Source organism: Ziziphus jujuba, chromosome 1 (assembly GCF_031755915.1).
Source record: "Ziziphus jujuba cultivar Dongzao chromosome 1, ASM3175591v1".
NCBI lineage: Eukaryota > Viridiplantae > Streptophyta > Magnoliopsida > Rosales > Rhamnaceae > Ziziphus > Ziziphus jujuba.
In genome coordinates, this window is record NC_083379.1 from 26940622 (window position 1) to 26966045 (window position 25424).

Below are 25424 nucleotides of genomic sequence, written 5' to 3' on the forward strand. Positions count from 1 at the left end.
GAAAAACATATTTTAAATGACTAGGTAGTGGCTTCAAATCAATTATAGGTGGGTGCTCCACACTCGGTATCTTTCTAGGTCCACTCTCACCGAAATCCTCAAACTTTCCAACATAATCTACCTCACAGTGGGTGGCTATATCTATGATGTTACACTCTTGTTTTTCTTCTTCTGTACATGGTCCAAATAACTCACGCAATCCTAAGGGATCTAAATTATTTTCCTTTGCCATATCATTTACCAATTCATCACATGCATCGACAAGAAAGCAGTAAGAAATTTCATCAAGATTAGGAAATTTAACAACATTAGGGATTTGAAAACTTACCTCCTCATTGAGTACTCTAAGGGTTACTTGCCTTTGTTGTACATCAATTAGGGCACGTCCGGTTGCAAGAAATGGTCTTCCCAGAATGATTGGAATGTTGTCATCTTCCTCCATATCAAGTATCACAAAGTCTGCAGGGAATATGAACTTGTTTACTTTTACAAGTACATCCTCCAATATTCCCCTTGGTCTTTTTATGCTTCGATCTGCCATTTGAAGAGTCACTGTGGTAGGCTTCACATCTCCCACTCCAAGCTTCCTGTAAATGCTATATGGCATCAAATTAATGCGAGCACCTAAATCACAAAGAGCCATAAAATTATAATGTCCAATGTTACATGGGATATCAAAGCTTCCTGGATCTTTTAACTTGGGTGGAATCCTATGGTGTAACCTAGCACTACTCTCCTCACTCAAAGCTACTAACTCATAATTCTCCCACCTCCTCTTGTTTGACAATATCTCCTTCAAAAACTTAACATAGGAAGGCATTTGTTCTAAGGCATCTATGAAAGGGATATTTACATGCAATTGCTTAAATACATCAAGAAACTTTTTAAATTGATTATCTAACTTTGCATTCCTAAACCTAGATGGGAAAGGTGGAGGTGGGGTTTTCTTGTAGGCTTGATTCTTCTCCTCATTTTCGTTGTGCTTGTCAATAGGTTTGGTTAGGTAAGGTGCTGGTTCAACTTTCTTTGATCCAGTTGGTGAGCTCTCGGCCTCTCTTACATGTGGTGGTATGTACTTTGTTGGTGGAGACTTCATGGCATCACCTAAACCTTCATCTTTTCTCCTATAAGCCTCATTATGCTCCACATTTGATTTTGAGTTGTCATGTGTGATGTTGAGTCTATAGGGCTCTCTTCATCTTCATCATCAAGAATTACCATCCCTTTGTCACTTTCTTTAGGCCCGGCTACTTGCTTTCCACTTCTTAATGTAATGGCTTGAACCTGCTCCTTTGGGTTCTTCTCCGTTTGGCTTGGCAAAGTTCCTTGACTTCTTTGGAATTGAGTTGCTAATTGACCTATTTGGTTCTCCAAGCTTTTGATTGCAGCGATTTGGTTGTTGAACATTTGACTATGGTTTGTCAATTGTTGCTCAGTTCTCTGCATGAAAGAATTAGTACTATTAGATAACTCTTGCAAGGATTGTTGAAGTGAAGAAAATTGAGTTTGAGCTTGAGAATAATTTTGATTTTGATGTGCAAGTTGCGGCTTTTGGTAGAATGGAGATTGGAATTGTTGTTTTTGAAACCCTCCACTTTGTCCTTGATTAGACCCTTGCTGGTTGTTGTTAGACCATGAAAAATTTGGGTGGTTCCTCCATCCTGGATTATATGTGTTAGAATATGGATTGTTTTGTTGCTTTTGGAAGTTCCCTACAAAATTAACATCATCAGAAGCAAAGGGATTTCCAACTTGGCAATCCACACTCTTATGATCATGAGCACCACATAAATCACAAAATAAAAAATTATTAGTAGATTGGATAGAATTTACCCCTATTTGACCAAATTGAGTGTTCAAGGTCTTCATGAATTGGGTTGCAAGTTGAGCTCCTAAGTTGTTAATATCAACGTCTTCCACGGCCTTTACTTGACTTCTTCCATTTAGTCTCCTCTCACTTGGATATTGGTAGTTATTATGGGCCATCTCTTCAATTAATTCAAATGCTTCTGATTGCCTCTTCTTCATTAAAGAACCTCCTGCAGCTGCATCTACCAATTGTTTGTTACCATAATCTAGACCATTATAGAAAATTTGTACCTGTATCCATGTTGGAAAACCATGGTGTGGGCATCTTCTTAATAGTTCCTTGAAGCGCTCCCATGCATCATACAATGTCTCTTGGTCCCATTGACAAAATTGAACATTATTAAGCAAAGAAGTAGTAGATGCTTCAATTTTAAAATTGTTTGCTTCAATGGGTGGTCTCCTTATGCAAGACAAATCACCAACTTTCTTGTGAGCAGCATACTCGCATATGGGCAAATCATCTTCTCTTTGGTTGGCCATTGCACCTTCTTGAGTTCCTTGGTCTATACGTACCCAAGTACCCCTTATGGCTTGTTTTCTAGGTGCTGGTTTATTTTCTAAGTCAACTCCCTCCTTGAACTCTTGATCACCACTATGAATCATACACAACACCTAATTCCTAAAAAGAGAGCAAGTAAAATAAATTAGATAGAAAATTAGAAAATTGAACAAGAAAAAAAAAATTATTAGAATTCTAATGTTGCTAACTAATCTAACAATTAAAATCAATTAGCAATAAAGAAAAATAAACTAACACTTAACTAAAAGATAAATGAAAATAACTCTAGGAAATAATGAACCAAACGAAAAGAATGCAAAAAATTAAACCCTTTCGTGAAGTATGCTTTTAAAGTAAACAATTATGCCAAACTAAAATTTCAACTAAAAGTAAGCTAAACCTAATCTTATTCCACCAAACAAATAAAAAATAATAATAAAATCCCTAAGTATGCTAGACTTGTAACCTAAGCACCAATAAATTAAAAACACAATTTTGGTTTCAAGTACCACAAAATAAGTATTAAAAATTCAAAGCAAGTTGGCCAAACAAGCAAAGAATTAAAACCCTAGCATGCAACACTAAAACCAAAATTAAGAAACAAATATAAAAATTTAAAATAAGAAAACAATGATCAAAGTACTACTAAACCCAATCCGAATTAATATTAATGCCTTAATCCCCGGCAACGGCGCCAAAAACTTGATGTGTAAAATCAACTCGCAAGTGCACGAATCGTTTTCAAGTAATAAAGTGGAAAAATAGGGTTGTCGTACCCAAGGGATTAAGTATTAAGTACCAAAAATAATTAGGTTTTGATAATATTTGAACGAAAATTTAAAATGGCAATTGAAAACTAAATAAACTAAATTAAACAAAAGCAATCAATTAAAATTAAATCAATTTCAAGTAAGAGAGAGAATTGAATAATTATGAATACTAGGGCATTTGATTTCACCACTAACTATTCCAATTTAATTACTTAAATATGTGAATTTAATTAACTAGTAATTTTGTTAACCACACTTAATCACAAAATTAATCAAAAGTAGTTTCCACTCACAATTGATAATATTCACATAACCTAATTTATTCCTTCCGGCCTATAAATTAAATCATGCAAATTCATCAAGCATAGATTAAGCAAATAATATGGCATGAGACATAACTATTTTCCAATCAATTATGCATTCATGTAAATCATTGGAGATCCATAATATTATCCTTTTCCAAGCTCAAATATTATTAAAATCATTCATTCCTTCCGACCTATGAAAGCATTAAGTATACCAATGCTTTATTAACAAAATATATTACTAATTAAATAAAACTCAACATGTATTAAAATAATTAACCCTTCATAGTTAGGGCTACATCATAGCCTAGCTATGAAAATTAGTTCATGGTAAAAATAATTTCAACATTCATAATTATTAAAAATAATAAGATTCACAATTAGAGAGAAAGGAAAAGAGAATAAAAACTATTGAAGAAATTCTCCTCCAAGAGCTCTCAAAGTCATAGCCTTCTTCTCCAAGCAAGCCCACGTCTCTCTGCCTCCTCCAAGCTCTCCAATTGATCTTCTAAAACTCTAAAACTTTAAAACCCTAGAACCCTTAAGAGAATATTAGAAACTCCCAAAATTTGGTTTGTTTCTATTTAAGCCTCCTAAAAGCTCTTAAATAACTCTCTAAACTTGTATATCTTCCTTCAATGTGGTGGGGGCTATATATATAGGGCCTTGGGAATCTTTTTCTCTCTTTATTTTCAATGTGGGAGTCTTGGAAAATACCTTTTTTAGGCCATGAAAAGGGTTGAACGAATTTCATGTGTAAAAAGGAAACTGTATATTACTTGCTCTCTATTATTTTCTTTTTATCTAATTCCTCCTAAAAAAATAGTTAATTAGTCTAATTTACCCTTAATGAAGCATGTGACATGACATGTGCCTCATTAATGATAAATTAACCAATTATTGCCACTTGTTTTTATCTTGGCCCTCAAATTGCCTTGATTCCCTCTTTTGATCAATGGTGGAGATTTAACTAGAATATTATTTTTTATAAATTCTAAACTTTAAATGATTATAAATTCTTCAAGGTATCTTTTTGGAATCTTTTTAATGCTTAGTCCGTTCGAGCTCGAATCTTGCTTCCCACCATAATTCGACCCAAGGAATCCATTTTTATGGTTGTTTTCTTAAAATTCTTCCTCTTTTACCTAGATTAAGAAAAATACATAATTAAGTATCTTTCCATAACAAATTAACACAAACTAACAAATATTAAGCTATAAATATGGTATAAAATCATCAATATTTTAGACCTAACAAATGACCTCCACAAAGGTTTACTCATAGATGTGGTAGAGGAGGAAATACCCAAATAAGGGAAGATTGGGAACAAGTGGGAGATGACTATGAGGAAGAAGAGGAAGACATTGGTTTGGTAACCAATCAATTTCATGGGAGAGAGAGAGAGTAGACCGAGGCAACGATTACGGAGGACTTAAGATGAAAATAACATCATTTCAAGGTAAAAGTGATCCAGAAGCATATCTCAAGTGGGAGAAGAGGGTTGAGATGGTATTTAATTGTCAGAACTACTTCGAGGCTAAAAAGGTTAAATTGGCTGCTATTGAATTCACGAACTATGCTATTGGATGGTGGGACAAAGAGACACTTTCTAGGAGCCGAGCGGATGAAAGACCTATAGATACATGGGAGGAGATGAAGGCTTTGATGAGGGAGCGTTTCATACCTAGCCATTACTATGGAACCATTTTTCAGAAACTATAAAGCTTGTCTCAAGGAATTAGGAGTGTGGAGGACTATTATAAAGAGATGGAAATCCTTATGATGAGGGTCAGTGTTAAGGAGGATAGGGAGGCTCCAATGGCACGTTTCTTCGCTGGTTTGAATAGGAAAAAAGCAAATCAAGTGGACTTGCATCATTAGGTGGAGATTGAGGAGATTTTGCACATGGCCATCAAAGTAGAGCAACGACTCAAAAGGGGTACCACAAGACCTAGTATTGCTCAAAACACTTGGAAAGGAAGCCCATCCACATGGAAACCCAATCAGCCCAAGTTTGAAGATAAAGCTATCACACGGCCTAAATCCGAAGTTAAGGCCAAACCATCATCATCCAATCAAGTAAGTAAATCCGATTCATCTTCAACTAGATATTGAGATATCATGTGCTTTTAAATGTCAAGGCAGGGGTCATATTGCAAGTCAATGTCCAAATAAGAGGGTCATGGTGATTCGGAAAAGTGGAGACATTAACACTGAAGAGGAGGAGTCAGACGATGAATCCATGCCACCATTAGAAGATGTTGGTGATTAAGATGAAGGAGATTACAAGTATCCAGTGGGTGGGGACTTGTCATTGGCTGTTAGAAGAGCTTTAACTGTGTATAAATATGAGAAGGAAGTGCAACGGGAGAACATCTTTCATACTAGGTGAAAAGTCAAGGATAAGTTATGTAGTATGATTATTGATGGTGGGAGTTGTACTAATGTTGCTAGCGTTACTATGGTTGAAAAACTAGGTTTACCCACTATGAAGCATCCAAAACCATATAAGCTACAATGGCTTAACGATTGTGGAGAATTGAAGGTGAATAGGCAAGTGAAGATTGCATTCTTTATTGGTGATTATGAAGATGAGGTTATTTGTGATGTGCTACCAATGTTAGCTGGTCATTTGCTTTTAGGACGTCCGTGGCAATTTGATAGAGATACTAATCATTATGGTCGTACTAACAAGATTGTCTTCAACTTCAAGGGTAATTAAATGGTGCTTAGGCCAATGACTCCTAAACAGGTTTTTGATGATCAATTGGTATTACAAAGGAGGAGAGAAGCTGAACAACAAAATGAAGTTGTGTTCAACAACCAAGAGAAGAAAAAGAATGGTGAGGCTGAAAGTGTGAGAGAAAAAGAAAAGAAAAGAAGTGGAAAGAAAAAAGAGAGTTTTTATGCAAAACATAGTGAGATGAAAAAGCTTTTTTGTTGTAAAAAGCCTATGATTGTAATGAGTATAAAGAAGCATATATGAATCATTTAACTAACCTTGATGAATCTGTTTTGCCTAGTTCCATTGTTTCTCTTTTGCAAGAGTTCGATGATATCTTTCCCGAGGAGATTCCAAGTGGGTTACCACCGATTAGAGGGATCGAACATCAAATTGATTTTATTCCAGGATTAACAATTCTAAACTAGCTGGCTTATACGAGTATACCAATGATTTATTAACAAAACATATTACTAATTAAATAAAACTCAACATATATTAAAATAATTAAACCTTCATAGTTAGGGCTACATCATAGCCCTAGCTATGAAAATTAGTTCATGGTAAAAATAATTTCAACATCCATAATTATTAAAAATAATAAGATTCACAATTAAAGAGAAAAGAAAAGAGAATAAAAACTATTGAAGAAATTCTCCTTCAAGAGCTCTCAAAGTCGTAGCCTTCTTCTCCAAGCAAGCCCACGTCTTTATGCCTCCTCCAAGCTCTCTAATTGATCTTCTAAAACTCTAAACTTTTAAAACTCTAGAACCCTTAAGAGAATCTTAGAAACTCCCAAAATTTGGTTTGTTTCTATTTAAGCCTCCTAAAAGCTCTTAAATAACTCTCTAAACTTGTATATCTTCCTTCAATATGGTGGGGGCTATATATATAGGACCTTGGGAATCTTTTTCTCACCTTATTTTCAATGTGGAAGTCTTGGAAAATACCTTTTTTCGGCCATGAAAAGGGTTGGATGAATTTCATGTGTAAAAAAGAAACTGGATATTACTTGCTCTCTACTACTTTCCTTTTATCTAATTCCTCCTAAAAAAATAGTTAATTAGTCTAATTTACCCTTAATGAAGCATGTGACATGACATGTGCCTCATTAATGATAAATTAACCAATTATTGCCACTTGTTTTTATCTTGGCCCTCAAATTGCCTAGATTCCCTCTTTGGATCAATGGTTGAGATTTAACTAGAATATTATTTTTTATAAATTCTAAACTTTAAATGATGATAACTCTTTGCTCGCACCTCGAAATCCAAAAATAATGAGACATTTGAAATCCTCAGATCGTGATGATTCATATAACATCTACATCCATCATGAAATTCCTAATAGAATCTTTATGGAATCTTCAAGGTATCTTTTTGGAATTTTTTAATGCTTAGTCCGTTCGAGCTCAAATCTTGCTTCCCACCATAATTCGACCCAAGGAATCCATTTTTATGGTTGTTTTCTTAAAATTCTTCCTCTTTTACCTAGATTAAGAAAAATACATAATTAAGTATCTTTCCATAACAAATTAACACAAACTAACAAATATTAAGTTATAAATATGGCATAAAATCATCAATATTTTAGACCTAACAAACCCATTTTGGTTCACCTTTAGTAATGAACATGCTTCGTTGACATGTCAACACCTCTTGGATTAAATCATTTAGTGCTTCTTTAAACCACTTTGTTCTAGATCTGGTCATTGGTCCTGTAGCTCTAGTTAAACCACTTCCTAGTTATGTCCTCATCATTCCGCTCCTCTTGAAAAGGATTTTTCCTCAACTCATCACCTACATAAAAAGGAGATAAATCAACAACATTAAAGGTTACATTATACTCACCTGGAAAATCTAATTTGTAAGCGTTGTCATTAAATCTCTCCAATATTTAGAATGGACAATCTCCACGTGGCATAGGCTTTGGCTTTCATTGTTTTGGAAACCTTGTCTTCATTAGGTGCAACCAAACCAAATGTCCTGGTCAAACACTTTGACAAGAAATTCTAGAAATACAAGTTTATCTTTGCACTCCTAAAACTAACCTAAGATGCCTTACATGATCATCTAAATTTTAGTTATGCACAAAAATATCATCAAAATAGACAACCACAAATTTTTTAATGAATGGACACATGACATGATTCATTAACCTCATAAAAGTGCTAGGGACGTTAGTTAACCCAAATGGAATAACAAGCCAATCATACAAACCATGCTTTGTTTTAAATGTTGTTTTCCATTCATCACCTTCCTTTATGCGAATTTGATGATAACCACTTTTAAGATCAATTTTTGAAAACATGCATGCACCATACAATTCATCAAGCATATCATCTAACCTAGGATTATGATGACGATATTTAACAGTTATGTTGTTAATAGCCTTACAATCTACACATATTCTACAAGTTCTATCTTTCTTAGGGACTAATAACACAGGTACAGCACATGGACTCATGAATTCTCTAAGATATCCCTTCTCCACTAATTCACTTACCTGCCCTTGAAGTTCCTTTGTCTACTCAGGATTTGATGAGGACATCACCAAGAGCCTTTCAAGATGGAGCCCAGATCCACTTCAAATGTCTACAGGACCCATAACCCGAGCACAAGCAAAGAGATTGAAAGAGGCACTAAATGGTTTAATCCATGAGATGTTTTCAACCCAAGGAAGCAAGTTCATTAGTGAAGATGAACTAAAATTGGTCCATATGATTGGGATGGTGGATGCCAACATGAAAGAGAGTTTAATGCATGGACTTCTACAACATGGTGGTGTGGCATCATATGGTGACATGGCATCCAACTAAGCTTGGCCAAATTTTATAATTAGGAAAATATTATTTTTTATTTATGCTTTGATTGGATTTTGGCATGTTGCCTTTTTACTTTCCTAATTTAGTTTTTATTAGGTTTTTAAATTACTTTCCTAATTTTATTAGAGTTGAATTGGTCAAAGATTAAAGGCCATTCAAATTAGGAAACTAGGAGCTAAATTAGGTTTCCTAAACCTAATTTTCATCCGTTATTATTCCACCTTTACTTTTATCAAATTTAGGAAAGCTTTGTAATTTATTTTGTCTATTTAAAGGCATAGAAGTCATGAATAAAGGGGAGATTACAATTTTGATTCAAACTGAGAGTGATTCTCTTAGTTCTCTAAGAGCTATATCGAACTTTTTCAAGCTTTGTTTGTGGATTGAAAATTTAACTTATCAATAGGTTATTCCGCATCCTATTGTGGTGTCTTCACCCTACCAAGGTTCTTGCCTTAAATATAGGTAATGGATCGAGGTCTTCCATTGATAACTTGTAATTAGACGGTCTAATTCAATCTTTGTTACAGGTTTAGAGGCAGGTCGTCCTAGGTTAGTATCATTTGGTATCAGAGCCAAATTTTGTGCAGGTTTGATCTATCTTTATTTGCTTTATTTATTTTTGTGTTAATTTGCAATTTTAGCATTAAGTTAAGGTTGCTTCTATCATCATACACATTCTGCATCTTGAAAAAAAAAAATATTGTTCTTGTGGTTTCTGGCATTGAATTATTGAGATTTCAAGAGAAATCAGGTAGAGAAATTTTTTAGCTGATTTGAGGAGCACCAAAAACAAGCCAAAATCAATACCAAAGATAAGTTTTCTTGAATATTCACTAATTCCATTTTGCAAATCTCATTCCAATTTGTTCCTCACATTCTAGTTTCTTTTGTGCTCGCTAAATTTCTTGTTGAGCTTTTATCGTTGCCTTTTTTCTTGTTACTTTTCATTCTATTTGTCTTGTAGCCTTATTTTCATAACTATTTGATAGGTCTATTTGGATTGTTACTTGCTAGTTTGTTTTAGTTTGAAATTAGTTTACAAAGAACCAAAGAGAATTACTAGAGTGGTAAAAGGCAAGAGAGGTGAGAATTATAGAGGGTAAAAGCCGAACTATAACTAGAGTATAAACACGAGTGACCTTGAATTTGAGTGAGACACGTGAGGGAGTGTTGTGAGGCCTTTCTTTCTTTTTTTACTAACAAATTTTGTAGAAAAATCATGTCACAAGACAAAGGCAAAGAAAGCATGGATGAAACTCTAGGTATGGCTGATCTGAAGTTATACATTCAAGCCACGGTGGGAGAACTTCAAAGAGCACTACCGTTGGAGATGGGGAAGATCCATGATAGGTTGGATAGGATGGAATCACCAATCCAAACACCACAGCCAGAACCTCCACAAAGGTTTGTTCATGGACGTGGTAGAGGAAGAAATACTCCAAGAAGGGAAGAATGGGAACGTGTGGGAGATGACTGTGAGGAAGAAAAGGAAGACATTGGTTCGGGAACCAACCAGTTCCATGGGAGAGAGAGGTTAGACCGAGGCAGTGACTATGGAGGAATTAAGATGAAAATACCATCATTCCAAGGTAAAAGTGATCCAGAAGCATATCTCGAGTGGGACAAGAGGATTGAGATGGTATTTGATTGTCAGAACTACTCCGATGCAAAAAAGGTGAAATTAGCCGCTGTTGAATTTAAGGACTATGCTATTGGATGGTTGGATAAAGAGACAATTTGTAGGAGGCGAGCAGGACAAAGACCTATAGATACATGGGAGGAGATGAGGGCTTTGATGAGGAAGTGTGTTGTACCTAGCCGTTACTATAGGAGTATTTTTCAGAAATTACAAAGCTTGTCTCAAGGAAATAGAAGTGTGGAGGACTATTATATAGAGATGGAAATCCTTACGATGAAGGCTAATGTTGAGGAGGATAGGGAGGCTACAATGGCACGTTTCTTGGCTGGTTTAAATATGGAAATAGCAAATCAAGTGGACTTGCACCATTATGTGGAGATGCTGCACATGGCCATCAAATATCCAACAAAATAATTCTCCAGAAACTCAAAGTATCACAAATCAAATCTCCAAATCAAACAAGTTCCCAAACTCAAATTTCAACACCAAATTCAACAAACCGAAATTTTTATTTTTATTTTATTTTATTCGGCTTTTCTTCTTCTTCTTCTTCTTTTTTTTTTTTTTTTGTTCACTCACAGAACATAAAACAACTGCAATAGCAAAGATCAACACTAAAAATTGCAATTTCACACCAAAAATCCACCAACCCCGTGACCTCCAATAAAAACAAAAGTGCAGTTTTTTTTTTTTTTTATATGTTGCCCCAAACCTTTCCTTTTTTTTTTTTAAATATATGAATGCAAATATTTAAAACTAAAAAAGGAAAGAAAAATCAACAAAAACCAAAATTAACAAGATCAATGATGAAAAACAACCAATAAAGTAGGAAACAAAAATACAATAAAACTAGGAAATCCTAATTCAAATAGGAATGAAATTTTTTTTTTTTTTTTAAGATGCAGAACGTGTATGGGATTGATGCAACCTTAACCTAATGCTAAAATTGCATAATAACACAAAAACAAATAAAGCAAATAAAGATAGATCAAGCTTGAACAAAATTCGGCTCTGATACCAAATGATACAAACCTAGGACGACCTGCTCCTAAACCCGTATTATAATAGCCCGGATCTAATTATGTTCAAGTTTTAATGATCACCTCAACCCCTAACCATCCTGTGATTAGAAACCTTAGTATATCGAAGATGCCACAATAGTTGATGGATGTCCTATTGATAAGTCAAAATTTATTCACGAATGGTGTTTTAGGTGTTCAAAGAGAACAAAGAGAATTTAATCTCACAAATAATTTCCTGTATGAAATTCAAGCTTGATTTCTCATTGAAAATAAGCCTTTAAATAGGCTAAGATTACAAAGCAAAAACCCTAAAAAAATTAATTCAAAACCGGACTCAAAGTGTGGAGAAAAAGAAACTAGAGAAAAGGAATGTGCCTAATTTTTCCTAGTTTCCTAAACTAATTTGGATTAATTAGTTCCTTTATTTTGAATTAGGAATACATTAAAGACAGCACAAAATACAGTAAAAAAGGCCAATTTTGAAGCTATCTGTACAACCCCTTTTTGAATGCCTTTGAAGCTGGCTTGACTTGATTCCATATCCTCTTAGACATATGTATTGAATCCATAAAGAGTTGGAACCATTTGATGCTGCTCGGTGTCCATATTTGCACCAAAATCGCTGTTCGGATCCGTATCGACTTCCACTACTTGGATGCTTAGAATAGGCTTTGTACCTTCTAGTATGGACAAGCTCTGTCGAAAATTGATTACCCCATGTATAAATGCTCCCAGGTTATCCTTAAATCTTTTAATTTGAGCTTTTATGATTGGCTCGGTCTTTATCAATGTCGGGTCAGCACCCCAACGGATTATCTGTTGAGCGGGCTCGGGCGGAATCACATCAATATTGTTGGTACGACCATGATGATTAGTATCTCTATCAAATTGCCACGGACGTCCGAAAAGCAAATGACCAGTTTGCATTGGTATCACATCACAATCAACCCCATCTTTTTAATCACCAATAGAGAATGCAATCTTCACTTGCCTACTTACCTTCAACTCTCCACAATCATTAAACCATTGTAGCTTATATGGTTCTGGATGCTTCATAGTGGGTAAACCTAATTTTTAAACCATAGTAACATTAGCAACATTAGTACAACTCCCACCATCAATAATCATGCTACACACCTTATCCTTGACTTTGCACCTAGTTTGAAAGATGTTCTCCCATTGCACTTCCTTCTCATCTTTGTATACAGTTAGAGCTCTTCTAGAGACTAATGACAAGTCCCCACCAACTGGATACTTGTAATCTTCTTCATCTTTAACACTAACATCCTCCAATGGTGGCATGGATTCATTGTCTGACTCTTCCTCTTCGGTTTCAATGTCTCCACTTTCCTAAATCACCATAACCCTCTTATTTGGACATTGACTTGCAATATGACCCCTGCCTTGACATTTAAAGCACATGATATCTCCATTTCTAGTTGAAGATGAATCAGATTTACTTACTTACTTGGATGAGGATGATTCAGCCCTAACTTCGGATTTAGACCGTGTGGTGGCTTTTCCTTCAAACTTGGGCTAATTGAGTTTCCATGTGGTTGGGCTTGCTTTCCAAGTGTTTTGAGCTATACTAGGTCTTGTGGTACCCCTCCTCTTGAGTTGTTGCTCTACTTTGATGGCCATGTACAACATCTCCTCATTCTCCACATAATGATGCAAGTCCACTTGATTTGCTATTTCCCTATTCAAACCAGCCAAGAAACGTGCCATTGTAGCCTCCCTATCCTCCTCACCATTAGCCCTCATCACAAGGATTTCCATCTCCTTATAATAGTCGTCCACATTCCTATTTCCTTGAGACAAGCTTTGTAGTTTTTGAAAAATGCTTCTATAGTAATGGCTAGGTACGAAACGCTTCCTTATCAAAGCCTTCATCTCCTCTCATGTATCTGTAGGTCTTTGACCCGCTCACCTCCTAGAAAGTGTCTCTTTGTCCCACCATCCAATAGCATAGTCCATGAATTCAACAGCAGTTAATTTAACCTTCTTAACCTTGGAGTAGTTCTGACAATCAAATACCATCTCAATCCTCTTCTCCCACTCGAGATATGCTTTTGCATCACTTTTACCTTGGAATGATGGTATTTTCATCGTAATTCTCCATAGTCATTGCTGATATGAATCCGCCTAAACCCGCTTAATCGACAACCCGCTGGGGTGCCGATCCGATACGGATGAAGACCGAGCCGATCACTAGTGCTTAAGCTAATAAGTTTAAGGACAATATTGCTGCCTTTATCCAGAGAGTAATGCATATTCAAATGGGCTTTTCCATACCTGAAGATCCAAAACCTATCTTGAGCATACAAGTGGTGGAAGTTGGTACGGACCTGGGTAGCGGTTTTGGTGCAATTATGGAGGCCGGGAAGCATGAAATGGTTCCAATGTTTGATGGATTCAATACATATGTCTAAGAGGATATGGAATCAAGTTAAAGCAGCTTCAAAGTCATCCAAGAAGGCATTGTACAAGCTGGCCAAACTCCTAAAGAGGTGTACAAAGATCAAATTCAAATACAACAAAGGAGGATGGCCAAACAACTCAAGGAAAGGACTAGTATAACCCCCACGGCAACAACACCCATCCAAGGAGTCCAAGCCTTGCAAGAACAATTAGGTAAGTGTTCTGAAACCCAACTTGAGTGGAAAACCCAAGAGAAGACCGAAATTAGAGTGAAAAAAAAAATGAGAAACTCGAGAGCTATAGCAAGAAACCCGTGAGTGAGGAAAAGTGTGTTATGGCTGAGAGAGAGAGTGAAAGAAAGGAAAGAAAGAAAGAATAAAAATATGTATTTGAGTTTTGGAGATGTAAATAAAGCTATCTTGAGTAAGAAACCATCGCTAGTTATGAATTTTAAAGATGTTTTCGATGCATAGAACTTTATATGCATTGTTGAAAGCTTTATTTTATGAAAATTTGAAAATTTGGGAAAGATTATTTGATGAACTTGTATTTTTAGTATTTGTTGTGATATTGTTTGACCTAGGAGATTGGTTTTGGTTTCAACCAAGGAAGGAGAGGAGGGGAATAATGCGAATCCGCCCGAACCCGCTCAACCGACAACCCATTGGGGTACCGATCCGATATGGATGAAGACCAGACCGATCACTATTGCTCAAGCTAAGAAGTTTAAGGACAATCTTGCTTCCTTTATCTAGGGAGTAATTCATATTCAGAAGGGCTTGTCCATACCCCGAAGATCCAAGACCTATTTTGAACATACAACTGGCGGAAGTCGATACGGACCCAGGTAGCGGTTTTGGTGCAATTATGGAGGCCGGGAAGAATGAAATGGTTCCAACGTTTCATGGATTCAATACATGTGTCTAAGAGGACATGGAATCAAGTTAAAGCAGCTTCAAAATTGTCCAAGAAGGGGTTGTACGGACAGTTAGTAAATTTGGCTTGTTTTCGTTGTATTTTGTGCTGGCCTTACTATATTGTGCTGAGTTGGCTTTTTCTCTTTCTTCCATACAAGGGCAACATGTGGGACTTCATGATCAGCTTATTTGGCACCTTACAAAGCATATTGAAGCTGATTTGGAGCCCAAATTGATTAAAAAATGGTCAAAGTCAACTTAGTCATAAAACTAGTATTTTAGTTTCCTAATTTGATTCTACTTTTTGTTTTAGGAAATTACCATTCCTTTTTTGTTTTTATTTATTTATTTGCTGGAGAAATAAGTTTAGAAAAGTTATTATTTTATAATTTTCATTGTAAATTAATTAATTCCTAATTCAAAATAAAAGAATTAATTAATCCAAATTAGATTAGGAAAGGAGTGAGAATTTCGGCCACCATATGAAACTACTTTGTATGGCCAGTTTTCCCTTCGTTTTTAGGGTTTTATTTTGTGACTTTGTAGCCTATTTAAAGGCTTATTTTTCAATAAGAATTAAGCTTTAATTTTATACAGAAAATTATTTGTGAGATTGAATTCTCTTTGTTCTTTTGAGCACCTAAAACACCATTAGTGAATGAGTGTTTTAATTTGACTTATCAATAGGCCTTCCATCACCTATTGTGGCATCTTCATTATATACCAAGGTTTCTAATCAATGGTTGGTTAGGAGTCAAGTTGACCATTAGAACTTAAACATAATTAAATCTGGGCTAATATAATAGAGGTTTAGGAGCAGGTCATCCTAGGTTCGTATCAATTGCCTCAGTCGAACCTCTCTCTCCCATGGAGTTGATTGGTTCTCGAATGATGAGGACATGACAAGGAGCACCTTAAGATGGAGTACAAAGCCACTTCAAATCTCTATTGAACTAATAACCAGGGCAAAAGCAAAGAGGATTAAAGAAGCACTAAATGGTTTAATCTAGGAGGTGTTCACATCTCAAGGAAGTAGGTTCATTATTGAAGATGAATCAAAGTTGGTCCATATGATTGGAATGGTGGATGCTAGCATGAAAGAAAGCTTAACGTAAGAAATCCTACAACATGGTGATGTGGCACGTTTTGATGACATGGATGGTGATGTGACATCATATGGTGACATGGCATCCAACTAAGCTTAGTCGACTTTTATGATTAGGAAAACATTAGTTTTTATTTATGTCTTAATTGGATTTTGTCATGTTGCCTATTTACTTTCCTATTTTAGTTTTATTAGGATTTTAATTTACTTTCCTAATTTTATTAGAGTTGAATTGATCAAAGAATTAAAAGCCATTCAAATTAGGAAACTAGGAGCTAAATTAGGTTTCCTAAACCTCATCACATTAGGTTTCTTAAACCTAACCAAATTAGGTTTTCTAAACCTAACCACATTAGGTTTCCTAAACCTAAACAAATTAGGTTTCCTAAACCTAATCACATTAGATTTCCTAAACCTAACCACACTAGGTTTCCTAAACCTATCAGAATTAGGTACTAAACCTAATTTTCGTCCATTATTATTCCATCATTTTTTTAGCAAATTTAGGGAAGCTTGTAATTTATTTTGCCTATTTAAAGGGACAAAAATCATGAATAAAAAGCATATTACAATTTTGATTCAAAGTGAGAGTGATTCTCTTGGTTCTCTACGACCTATATTAAACTTTTCAAGTTTTGCTTGTGGAGTTCAAATTCAACTTATCAATAGGTTATTCCGCACCCCATTGTGACGTCTTCACCATGCCATGGTTCTTACCTCACATATAGGTAATGGGTCAAGGTCTTCCACTGATAACTTGTAATTAGACGGTCTAATTCAATCTTTGCTATGGGTTTAGAGGCAGGTCGCTCTAGGTTTGCATCAATTTGGTATCAAAGCAAGTTTCTAATTACAGGTTTGATGTATCTAATTCTTTTCTTTTGTTTCACTATTTTTCTTGGTTTTTTTGGGCGATTTTCAGCATTAGGTTAGAAATTGCATCTGTATTTTCTTTGGTTGATCTTTACGTTTAGGTTCCTACATTTTTCTTTGCATTTTTTTTGTGTGTTCTTCTTCATTCATTCCGATCATATCTTATTTTTAAAAAAAAAAAAACAAAACAAAACAAAAATTTGTTTTTAAATTTTTTCTTGTTTTTGTGGTTTTTGGCATTGAATTATTGAGATTTCAAAAGAAACCACGTAGTGAATTTTTTTTTTTTGGTTGATTTGAGGAGCACAAAAAACAAGCCAAAATCAATATCGAAAATAAGGTTTGTTGAATATTCACTAATTCCAATTTGCAAATCACATTCCAATTTGTTCTTCACATTCTAGTTTCTTTTGTTTGTGCCAAATTTCTTGCTGAGCTTTCATTGTTGCCTTTTTCTTATAACTTTTCATTCAATTTGTCTTTTAGCCTTATTTTCATAACTGTTTGGTAGGTCTATTTGGATTGTTACTTGCTAGTTTGTTTTAATTAGAAATTAGTTTGCAAAGAACCAAATAGAATTACTAGAGTGGTAAAAGGCAAGAGATGTGAGAATTATAGAGGGTAAAAGCCGAACTATAATTAGAGTGCAAAGACAATTAAGATCTTGAATTTGAGCGAAACACATGAGGGAGTGTTGTGAGGCCTTTCTTTTTTACTAACAAATTTTGCAGAAAAATCATGTCACAAGACAAAAGCAAAGAAAGCATGGATGAAACTCCTGGTGTGGCTAATCCGAAGTTATACATTCAAGCCATGGTGGGAGAACTTCAAATAGCACTACGGTTGGAGATGGGGCAGATCCATGATAGGTTGGATAGGATGGAATCATCAATCCAAACACCACAACCACAACCTCCACAAAGGTTTGTTCATGGACGTGGTAGAGGAAGAAATACTCCAAGAAGAGAAGAATGGGAACGTGTGGCAGATGACTATGAGGAAGAAGAGGAAGACATTGGTTTGGGAACCAACCAACTCCGTGGGAGACAGAGGTTAGACCGAGGCAGTGACTATGGAGGAATTAAGATAAAAATACCATCATTCCAAGGTAAAAGTGATCCAGAAGCATATCTCGAGTGGGACAAGAGGATTGAGATGGCATTTGATTGTCAGCATTACTCCGAGGCAAAAAAGGTGAAATTAGCCGCTGTGGAATTCACGGACTATGCTATTGGATGGTGGGATAAAGAGACAATTTGTAGGGGGCGAGCAGGACAAAGACCTATAGATACATGGGAGGAGATCAAGGCTTTGATGAGGAAGCATTTTGTACCTAGCCATTACTATAGGAGCATTTTTCAGAAATTACAAAGCTTGTCTCAAGGAAATAGAAGTGTGGAGGACTATTATAAGGAGACGGAAATCCTTATGATGAGGGCTAATGTTGAGGATAGGGAGGCTACAATGGCACGTTTCTTGGCTGGTTTGAATAGGGAAATAGCAAATCAAGTGGACTTGCACCATTATGTGGAGATTGAGGAGATGCTGCACATGGCCATCAAAGTAGAGCAACACCTTAAGAGGAGGGGTACCACAAGACCTGATATTGCTCAACACACTTGGAAAGCAAGCCCATCCACATGGAAACTAAATCAGTCCAAGTTTGAAGATAAAGCCACCACACGGCCTAAATTCGAAGTTAAGGCCGAACCATCCTCATCTAAGCAAGTAAGTAAATCCGATTCATCTTCAACTAGAAATCGAGATATCATGTGCTTTAAATGTCAAGGCAGGGGTCATATTGGGAGTCAATGTCCTAATAAGAGGGTCATGGTGATTCGGGAAAGTGGAGACATTGAAACTGAAGAAGAAGAGTCGGACAATGAATCCACGCCACCAATGGAGGACGTTAGTGATGAAGATGAAGAAGATTACAAGTATCCAGTTGGAAGGGACTGGCCATTGGTTGCTAGAAGAGCTTTAACTGTGTATAAAGATGAGAAGGAAGTGCGACGAGAGAACATCTTTCATACCATGTGCAAAGTCAAAGATAAGGTATGTAGTATGATTATTGATGGAGGAAGTTGTACTAATGTTGCTAGTGTTACTATGGTGGAAAAACTAGGTTTACCCACTATGAAGCATCCAGAACCATATAAGCTACAATGGCTTAATGATTGTGGAGAGTTGAAGGTAAATAGGCAAGTGAAGATTGTATTCTCTATTGGTGATTATGAAGATGAGGTTATTTGTGATGTGGTACCAATGCAAGCTGGTCATTTGCTTTTAGGACGTCCGTGGCAATTTGATAGAGATACTAATCATCATGGTCGAACTAATAAGGTTGTCTTCAATTTCAAGGGTAAACGAGTGGTGCTTATGCCGATAACTCCTAAACAAGTTTTTGATGATCAATTGGCTTTATAAAGGCGGAGAGAAGCTGAACAACAACACAATCAAACTGTATCCAACTACCAAGAGAAGAAAAAGAGTGGTGAGGATGAGAGTGTGAGGGCAAAGGAGCTTTTTTTGTTGTAGAAAGCCTATGATTGTAATGATATACAAAGAAGCATATATGAATCATTTAACTAACCCTGATGAATCTGTTTTGCCTAGTTCTATTGTTTCTCTTTTGCAGCAGTTCGATGATGTCTTTCCCGAGGAGATTCCAAGTGGGTTACCACGGATTAAAGGGATCGAACATCAAATTGATTTTTTTCCAGGATTAACAATTCCATACCGGCCGGCTTATAGGAGTAATCCAGAGGAGATAAAGGAACTTCAAAGGCAGGTAAGTGAATTGCTTGAAAAGGGGTAAGTTAGAGAAAGCATGAGTCCATGTGCTGTACCTGTGTTATTAGTCCCTAAGAAAGATGGAACATAGAGAATGTGTGTAGATTGTAGGGCTATTAACATTATAACTGTCAAATATCGTCACCCTATTCCTAGGTTAAATGATATACTTGATGAATTGTATGGTGCATGCATGTTTTTGAAAATTGATCTTAAGAGTGGTTATCATCAAATTTGCATGAAGGAAGGTGATGAATAGAAAACAACATTTAAAACAAAGCATGGTTTGTATGAGTGGTTGGTTATGCCATTTGGGTTAAATAATTCCCCTAGTACTTTCATGAGACTTATGAATCATGTTTTGCGTGCTTACATTGGAAAATTTATGGTTGTGTACTTTGATGATATCCTTGTATATAGCAGGAGTTTAGAAGAGCATGTAGGGCATCTTAGATTAGTTTTAGATATGCTTAAGAAAGAAAGATTATTTGCAAATATTAAAAAGTGTGATTTTTGTTAAAATGAGCTTGTATGTCTAGGATTTGTTGTGATAGTATTTGACCCAGGAGATTGGGTTTGGTTGTACTTAAGAAAGAAGAGGTTTCTGGAGCTACAAAATTCAAAGTTTATGTCACGTGGGGATGGACATTTTCAAGTTCTAGCGCAGATTAATGACAACACTTGCAAATCATATCTCCCAGGTGAGTATAATGTAAGTGCTACCTTTAATGTCGCTGATGTATCTCCTTTTAGTGCAAGTGATGATTTGAGGACGAATCCTTTCCAAGAGGAGCGGAATGATGAGAACATGACCAAGAGCCCTTCAAGATGGAGCCCAGATCCACTTCAAATGTCTACAGGACCCATACCCCGAGCATGAGCAAAGAGATTGAAAGAGGCAGTAAATGGTTTAATCCAGGAGGTGTTTACAACTTAAGGAAGCAAGTTTATTAGTGAAGATGAACTAAAATTGGTCCATATGATTGGGATGGTGGATGCCAATGTGAAAGAGAGTTTAACGCATGGACTTCTACAACATGGTGATGTGGCATCATATGGTGACATGGCATCCAACTAAGCTTGGCTAAATTTTATAATTAGGAAAATATTAATTTTTATTTAGGTTTTGATTGGATTTTGGCATGTTGCCTATTTACTTTCCTAATTTAGTTTTTATTAGGTTTTTAAATTACTTTCCTAATTTTATTAGAGTTGAATTAGTCAAAGAATTAAAGGCCATTCAAATTAGGAAACTAGGAGCTAAATTAGGTTTTCTAAACCTAACCAAATTAGGTTTTCTAAACCTAATCACATTAGGTTTCCTAAACCTATCAAAATTAGGTTTCCTAAACCTAACTTTATTCCATTATTATTCCACCTTTACTTTTAGCAAATTTAGGAAAGCTTTGTAATTTATTTTTCCTATTTAAAGGCACATAAGTCATGAATAAAGGGGAGATTACAATTTTGATTCAAAGTGAGAGTGATTCTCTTGGTTCTCTAAGAACTATATCGAACTTTTTCAAGCTTTGTTTGTGGAGTTCAAATTTGACTTATCAATAGGTTATTTCGCACTCTATTATGGTGTCTTCACCATAGCAAGATTCTTACCTTAAATATAGATAATGGGTCGATTTCTTCCATTCATAACTTGTAATTAGACAGTCTAATTCAATCTTTGTTATGGGTTTAGAAGCAGGTCGCTCTAGGTTCGTATCACCTTTACTTTTAGCAAATTTAGGAAAGCTTTATAATTTATTTTCCCTATTTAAAGGCACATAAGTCATGAATAAAGGGGAGATTACAATTTTGACTCAAAGTGAGAGTGATTCTTTTGATTCTCTAAGAACTATATCGAACTTTTTCAATCTTTATTTGTGGAGTTCAAATTTGACTTATCAATAGGTTATTCCGCACCCTATTGTGGTGTCTTCACCATACCAAGGTTGTTACCTTAAATATAGATAACAAGTCGAGATCTTCCATTGATAACTTGTAGTTAGACGGTCTAATTCAATCTTTGTTACAGGTTTAGAGGCAGGACGCTCTAGGTTCATATCAAAATTAGTCCAAGAATGGTCAGAGACTACTTAGTGAAAAAGTTAGCATTTTAGTTTCCTAATTTGATTCAACCTTTTGTTTTAGGAAATTATCATTACTTTTTGGTTGTTATTTATTTGTTTTCTGGACAAATAAGTTTAAGAAAGTTATTACTTTATTATTTTTATTGTAAATTAATTAATTCCTAATTCAAAATAAAGAAATTAATTAATCCAAATTAGATTAAGAAAGGAGTGAGAATTTCGGCCACCATAGGAAACCACTTTGTATGGCTGGTTTTTTCCTTTGTTTCTAGTGTTTATTTCATGACTTTGTAGCCTATTTAAAGGCTTATTTTTCAATAAGAATTAAGCTTGAATTTTATACAAAAACTTATTTGCGAGATTGAATTCTCTTTGTTCTTTTGAACAACACCTAGAACACCATTAGCGAATGAGTGTTTTAGTTTGACTTATTAATAGGCCTTCTGTTAGGTCTAAAATATTGATGATTTTATGCCATATTTATTGCTTAATATTTGTTAGTTTGTGTTAATTTGTTATGGAAAGATATTTAATTATGTATTTTTCTTAATCTAGGTAAAAGAGGAAGAATTTTAAGAAAACAACCATAAAAATGGATTCCTTGGGTCGAATTATGGTGGGAAGCAAGATTTGAGCTCGAACGGACTAAGCATTAAAAAGATTCCAAAAAGATACCTTGAAGATTCCATAAAGATTCTATCGGGAATTTCATGATGGAAGTGGATGTCATATGAATCATCACGATCTGAGGATTTCAAATGTCTCGTTATTTTTGGATTTCGAGGTGCGAGCAAAGAGTTATCATCATTTAAAGTTTAAAATTTATAAAAACTAATATTCTAGTTAAATCTCCACCATTGATCAAAAAAGGGAATCAAGGCAATTTGAGGGCCAAGATAAAAACAAGTGGCAATAATTGGTTAATTTATCATTAATGAGGCACATGTCATGTCACATGCTTCATTAAGGGTAAATTAGACTAATTAACTATTTTTTTAGGAGGAATTAGATAAAAGGAAAGTAGTAGAGAGCAAGTAATATACAGTTTCCTTTTTACACATGAAATTCGTCCAACCCTTTTCATGGCCTAAAAAATGTATCTTCCAAGACTCCCACATTGAAAATAAAGAGAGAAAAAGATTCCCAAGGTCCTATATATATAGCCTCCACCACATTGAAGGAAGATATACAAGTAGAGAGTTATTTAAGAGCTTTTAGGAGGCTTAAATAGAAACAAACCAAATTTTGGGAGTTTCTAAGATTCTCTTAAGGGTTCTAGGGTTTTAAAGTTTTAGAATTTTAAAAGATCAATTGGAGAGCTTGGAGGAGGCAGAGAGACGTGGGCTTGCTTGGAGAAGAAGGCTACGACTTTGAGAGCTCTTGGAGGAGAATTTCTTCAATAGTTTTTATTCTCTTTTCCTTTCTCTTTAATTGTGAATCTTATTATTTTTAATAATTATGGATGTTGAAATTATTTTTACCATGAACTAATTTTCATAGCTAGGGCTATGATGTAGCCCTAACTATGAAGGTTTAATTATTTTAATATATGTTGAGTTTTATTTAATTAGTAATATGTTTTGTTAATAAATCATTGGTATACTTAATGCTTTCATAGGCCGGAAGGAATGAATGATTTTAATAATATTTGAGCTTGGAAAAGGATAATATTATGGATCTCCAATGATTTACATGAATGCATAATTGGTTGGAAAATAGTTATGTCTCATGCCATATTATTTGCTTAATCTATGCTTGATGAATTTGCATGATTTAATTTATAGGCCGGAAGGAATAAATTAGGTTATGTGAATATTATCAATTGAGAGTGGAAACTACTTTTGATTAATTTTGTGATTAAGTATGGTTAACAAAATTACTAGTTAATTAAATTCACATATTTAAGTAATTAAATTGGAATAGTTAGTGGTGAAATCAAATGCCCTAGTATTCATAATTATTCAATTCTCTCTCTTACTTGAAATTGATCTAATTTTAATTGATTGCTTTTGTTTAATTTAGTTTATTTAGTTTTCAATTGCCATCTTAAATTTTAGTTCAAATATTATCAAAACCTAATTATCTTTGGTACTTAATACTTAATCCCTTGGGTACGACAACCCTATTTTTCCACTTTATTACTTGAAAACGATTCGTGCACTTGCGAGTTGATTTTACACATCAAGTTTTTGGCGCCGTTGCCGGGGATTAAGGCATTAATATTAATTCGGATTGGGTTTAGTAGTACTTTGAACATTGTTTTCTTATTTTAAATTTTTATATTTATTTCTTAATTTTGGTTTTAGTATTACATGCTAGGGTTTTAATTCTTTGCTTGTTTGGCCAACTTGCTTTGAATTTTTAATACTTACTTTGTGGTACTTGGAACCAAAATTGTATTTTTAATTTATTGGTGTCTAGGTTAAAAGTTATGCATACTTAGGGGTTTTTCTTATTTTCAACTTTTGTTTATCTTTGTTATTTTCAATTTTAGTTTGTATATTAGGGTTTAATTTTAATTGTTTGCTTTATAAACTTGCAATTAATTTGAACCTTTGTTTTGTTAGTGTTTTCTTTTTAGGAAAATCATGGAATATCAAGCTTTTGGTCATCAACCTTATTGGGATTATGGGGTGCCAACTAGTTCTCCAAGTGAAAATTTTATCGAGTTACAATAGAATCTTGCTATGATGTCTAAACTCGTTGCAAATTTTAGAGTTCAAGCTGTACCTTGTGAATGGTGTGGAGTAAATCACTCAAGTGAAAATTGTCAAGTGGGGAATTCTTTTGCTTCAGAAGACTCAATTGAAGACTTATCAAGAAGACAATATAATCAAGTTGCAAATTTTGGGATTCAAGCTATAACATGTCAATGGTGTGGAGGCAATCATTTAAGTGAACATTGTCAAGTGGGAAATCCTTTTGCTCCGGAGGAGCCATTCGAAGACTTTCCCAACACATATAATTCTGGATGGAGTGATCGACAAAGTTATTCAAGGTATGACAATTCAGATCTTTCAAGTTATCAAGTGAGCACATCTTTGATTGAGTGTATGGAAAGGCATAGGGAAACATTTTCTAAATGTTATGATGCGATTGGCAAGTTGCAAAATCAATATTCTCCAAGTACAAACTTTCAAGTTCAATTAGAGCAACCAATGACAACTTTTTCACAAGGATCTCAAGAAGACTTGGAAATTAACATGGAGATTACTTGTAATAAGCAAGTTGATGAATTTGAATCCTTTCAAGAGCCACATAATGATTACAAATTTGAGAAACATGAAGAGGTGTCTATAAGGAGTGAAATGCAGCAAGAATCTTCAATTTTGGATAATTTTAATGAGGTACACACACATGACCAAGATTGCCCACCACAAGAAGTTTCCCAATGCACTATCACTAGTTCATGGGAATTTTCTAATTTTCCTTCAAATTCATTGCAAAAAGGGCTTAAGGATCATGAAGAGGATAAGTCAAGGAATCAATCAAGCCAAAAGTTGGCCAAATCCGATGAGTATAAAGCTATGGCCGCACTTCAAGAAGATTGTTTACCAACAAAGACTAAATCTCAAATT

At 35.0% G+C, this 25424-nt stretch overlaps 1 pseudogene; it reads left to right on the forward strand.

Moving 5' to 3' along the window:
• The first annotated feature begins 2116 nt into the window (after positions 1 to 2116).
• Positions 2117 to 2188, forward strand: LOC132800401 (small nucleolar RNA R71; annotated as a pseudogene).
• Positions 2189 to 25424: the final 23236 nt, after the last annotated feature.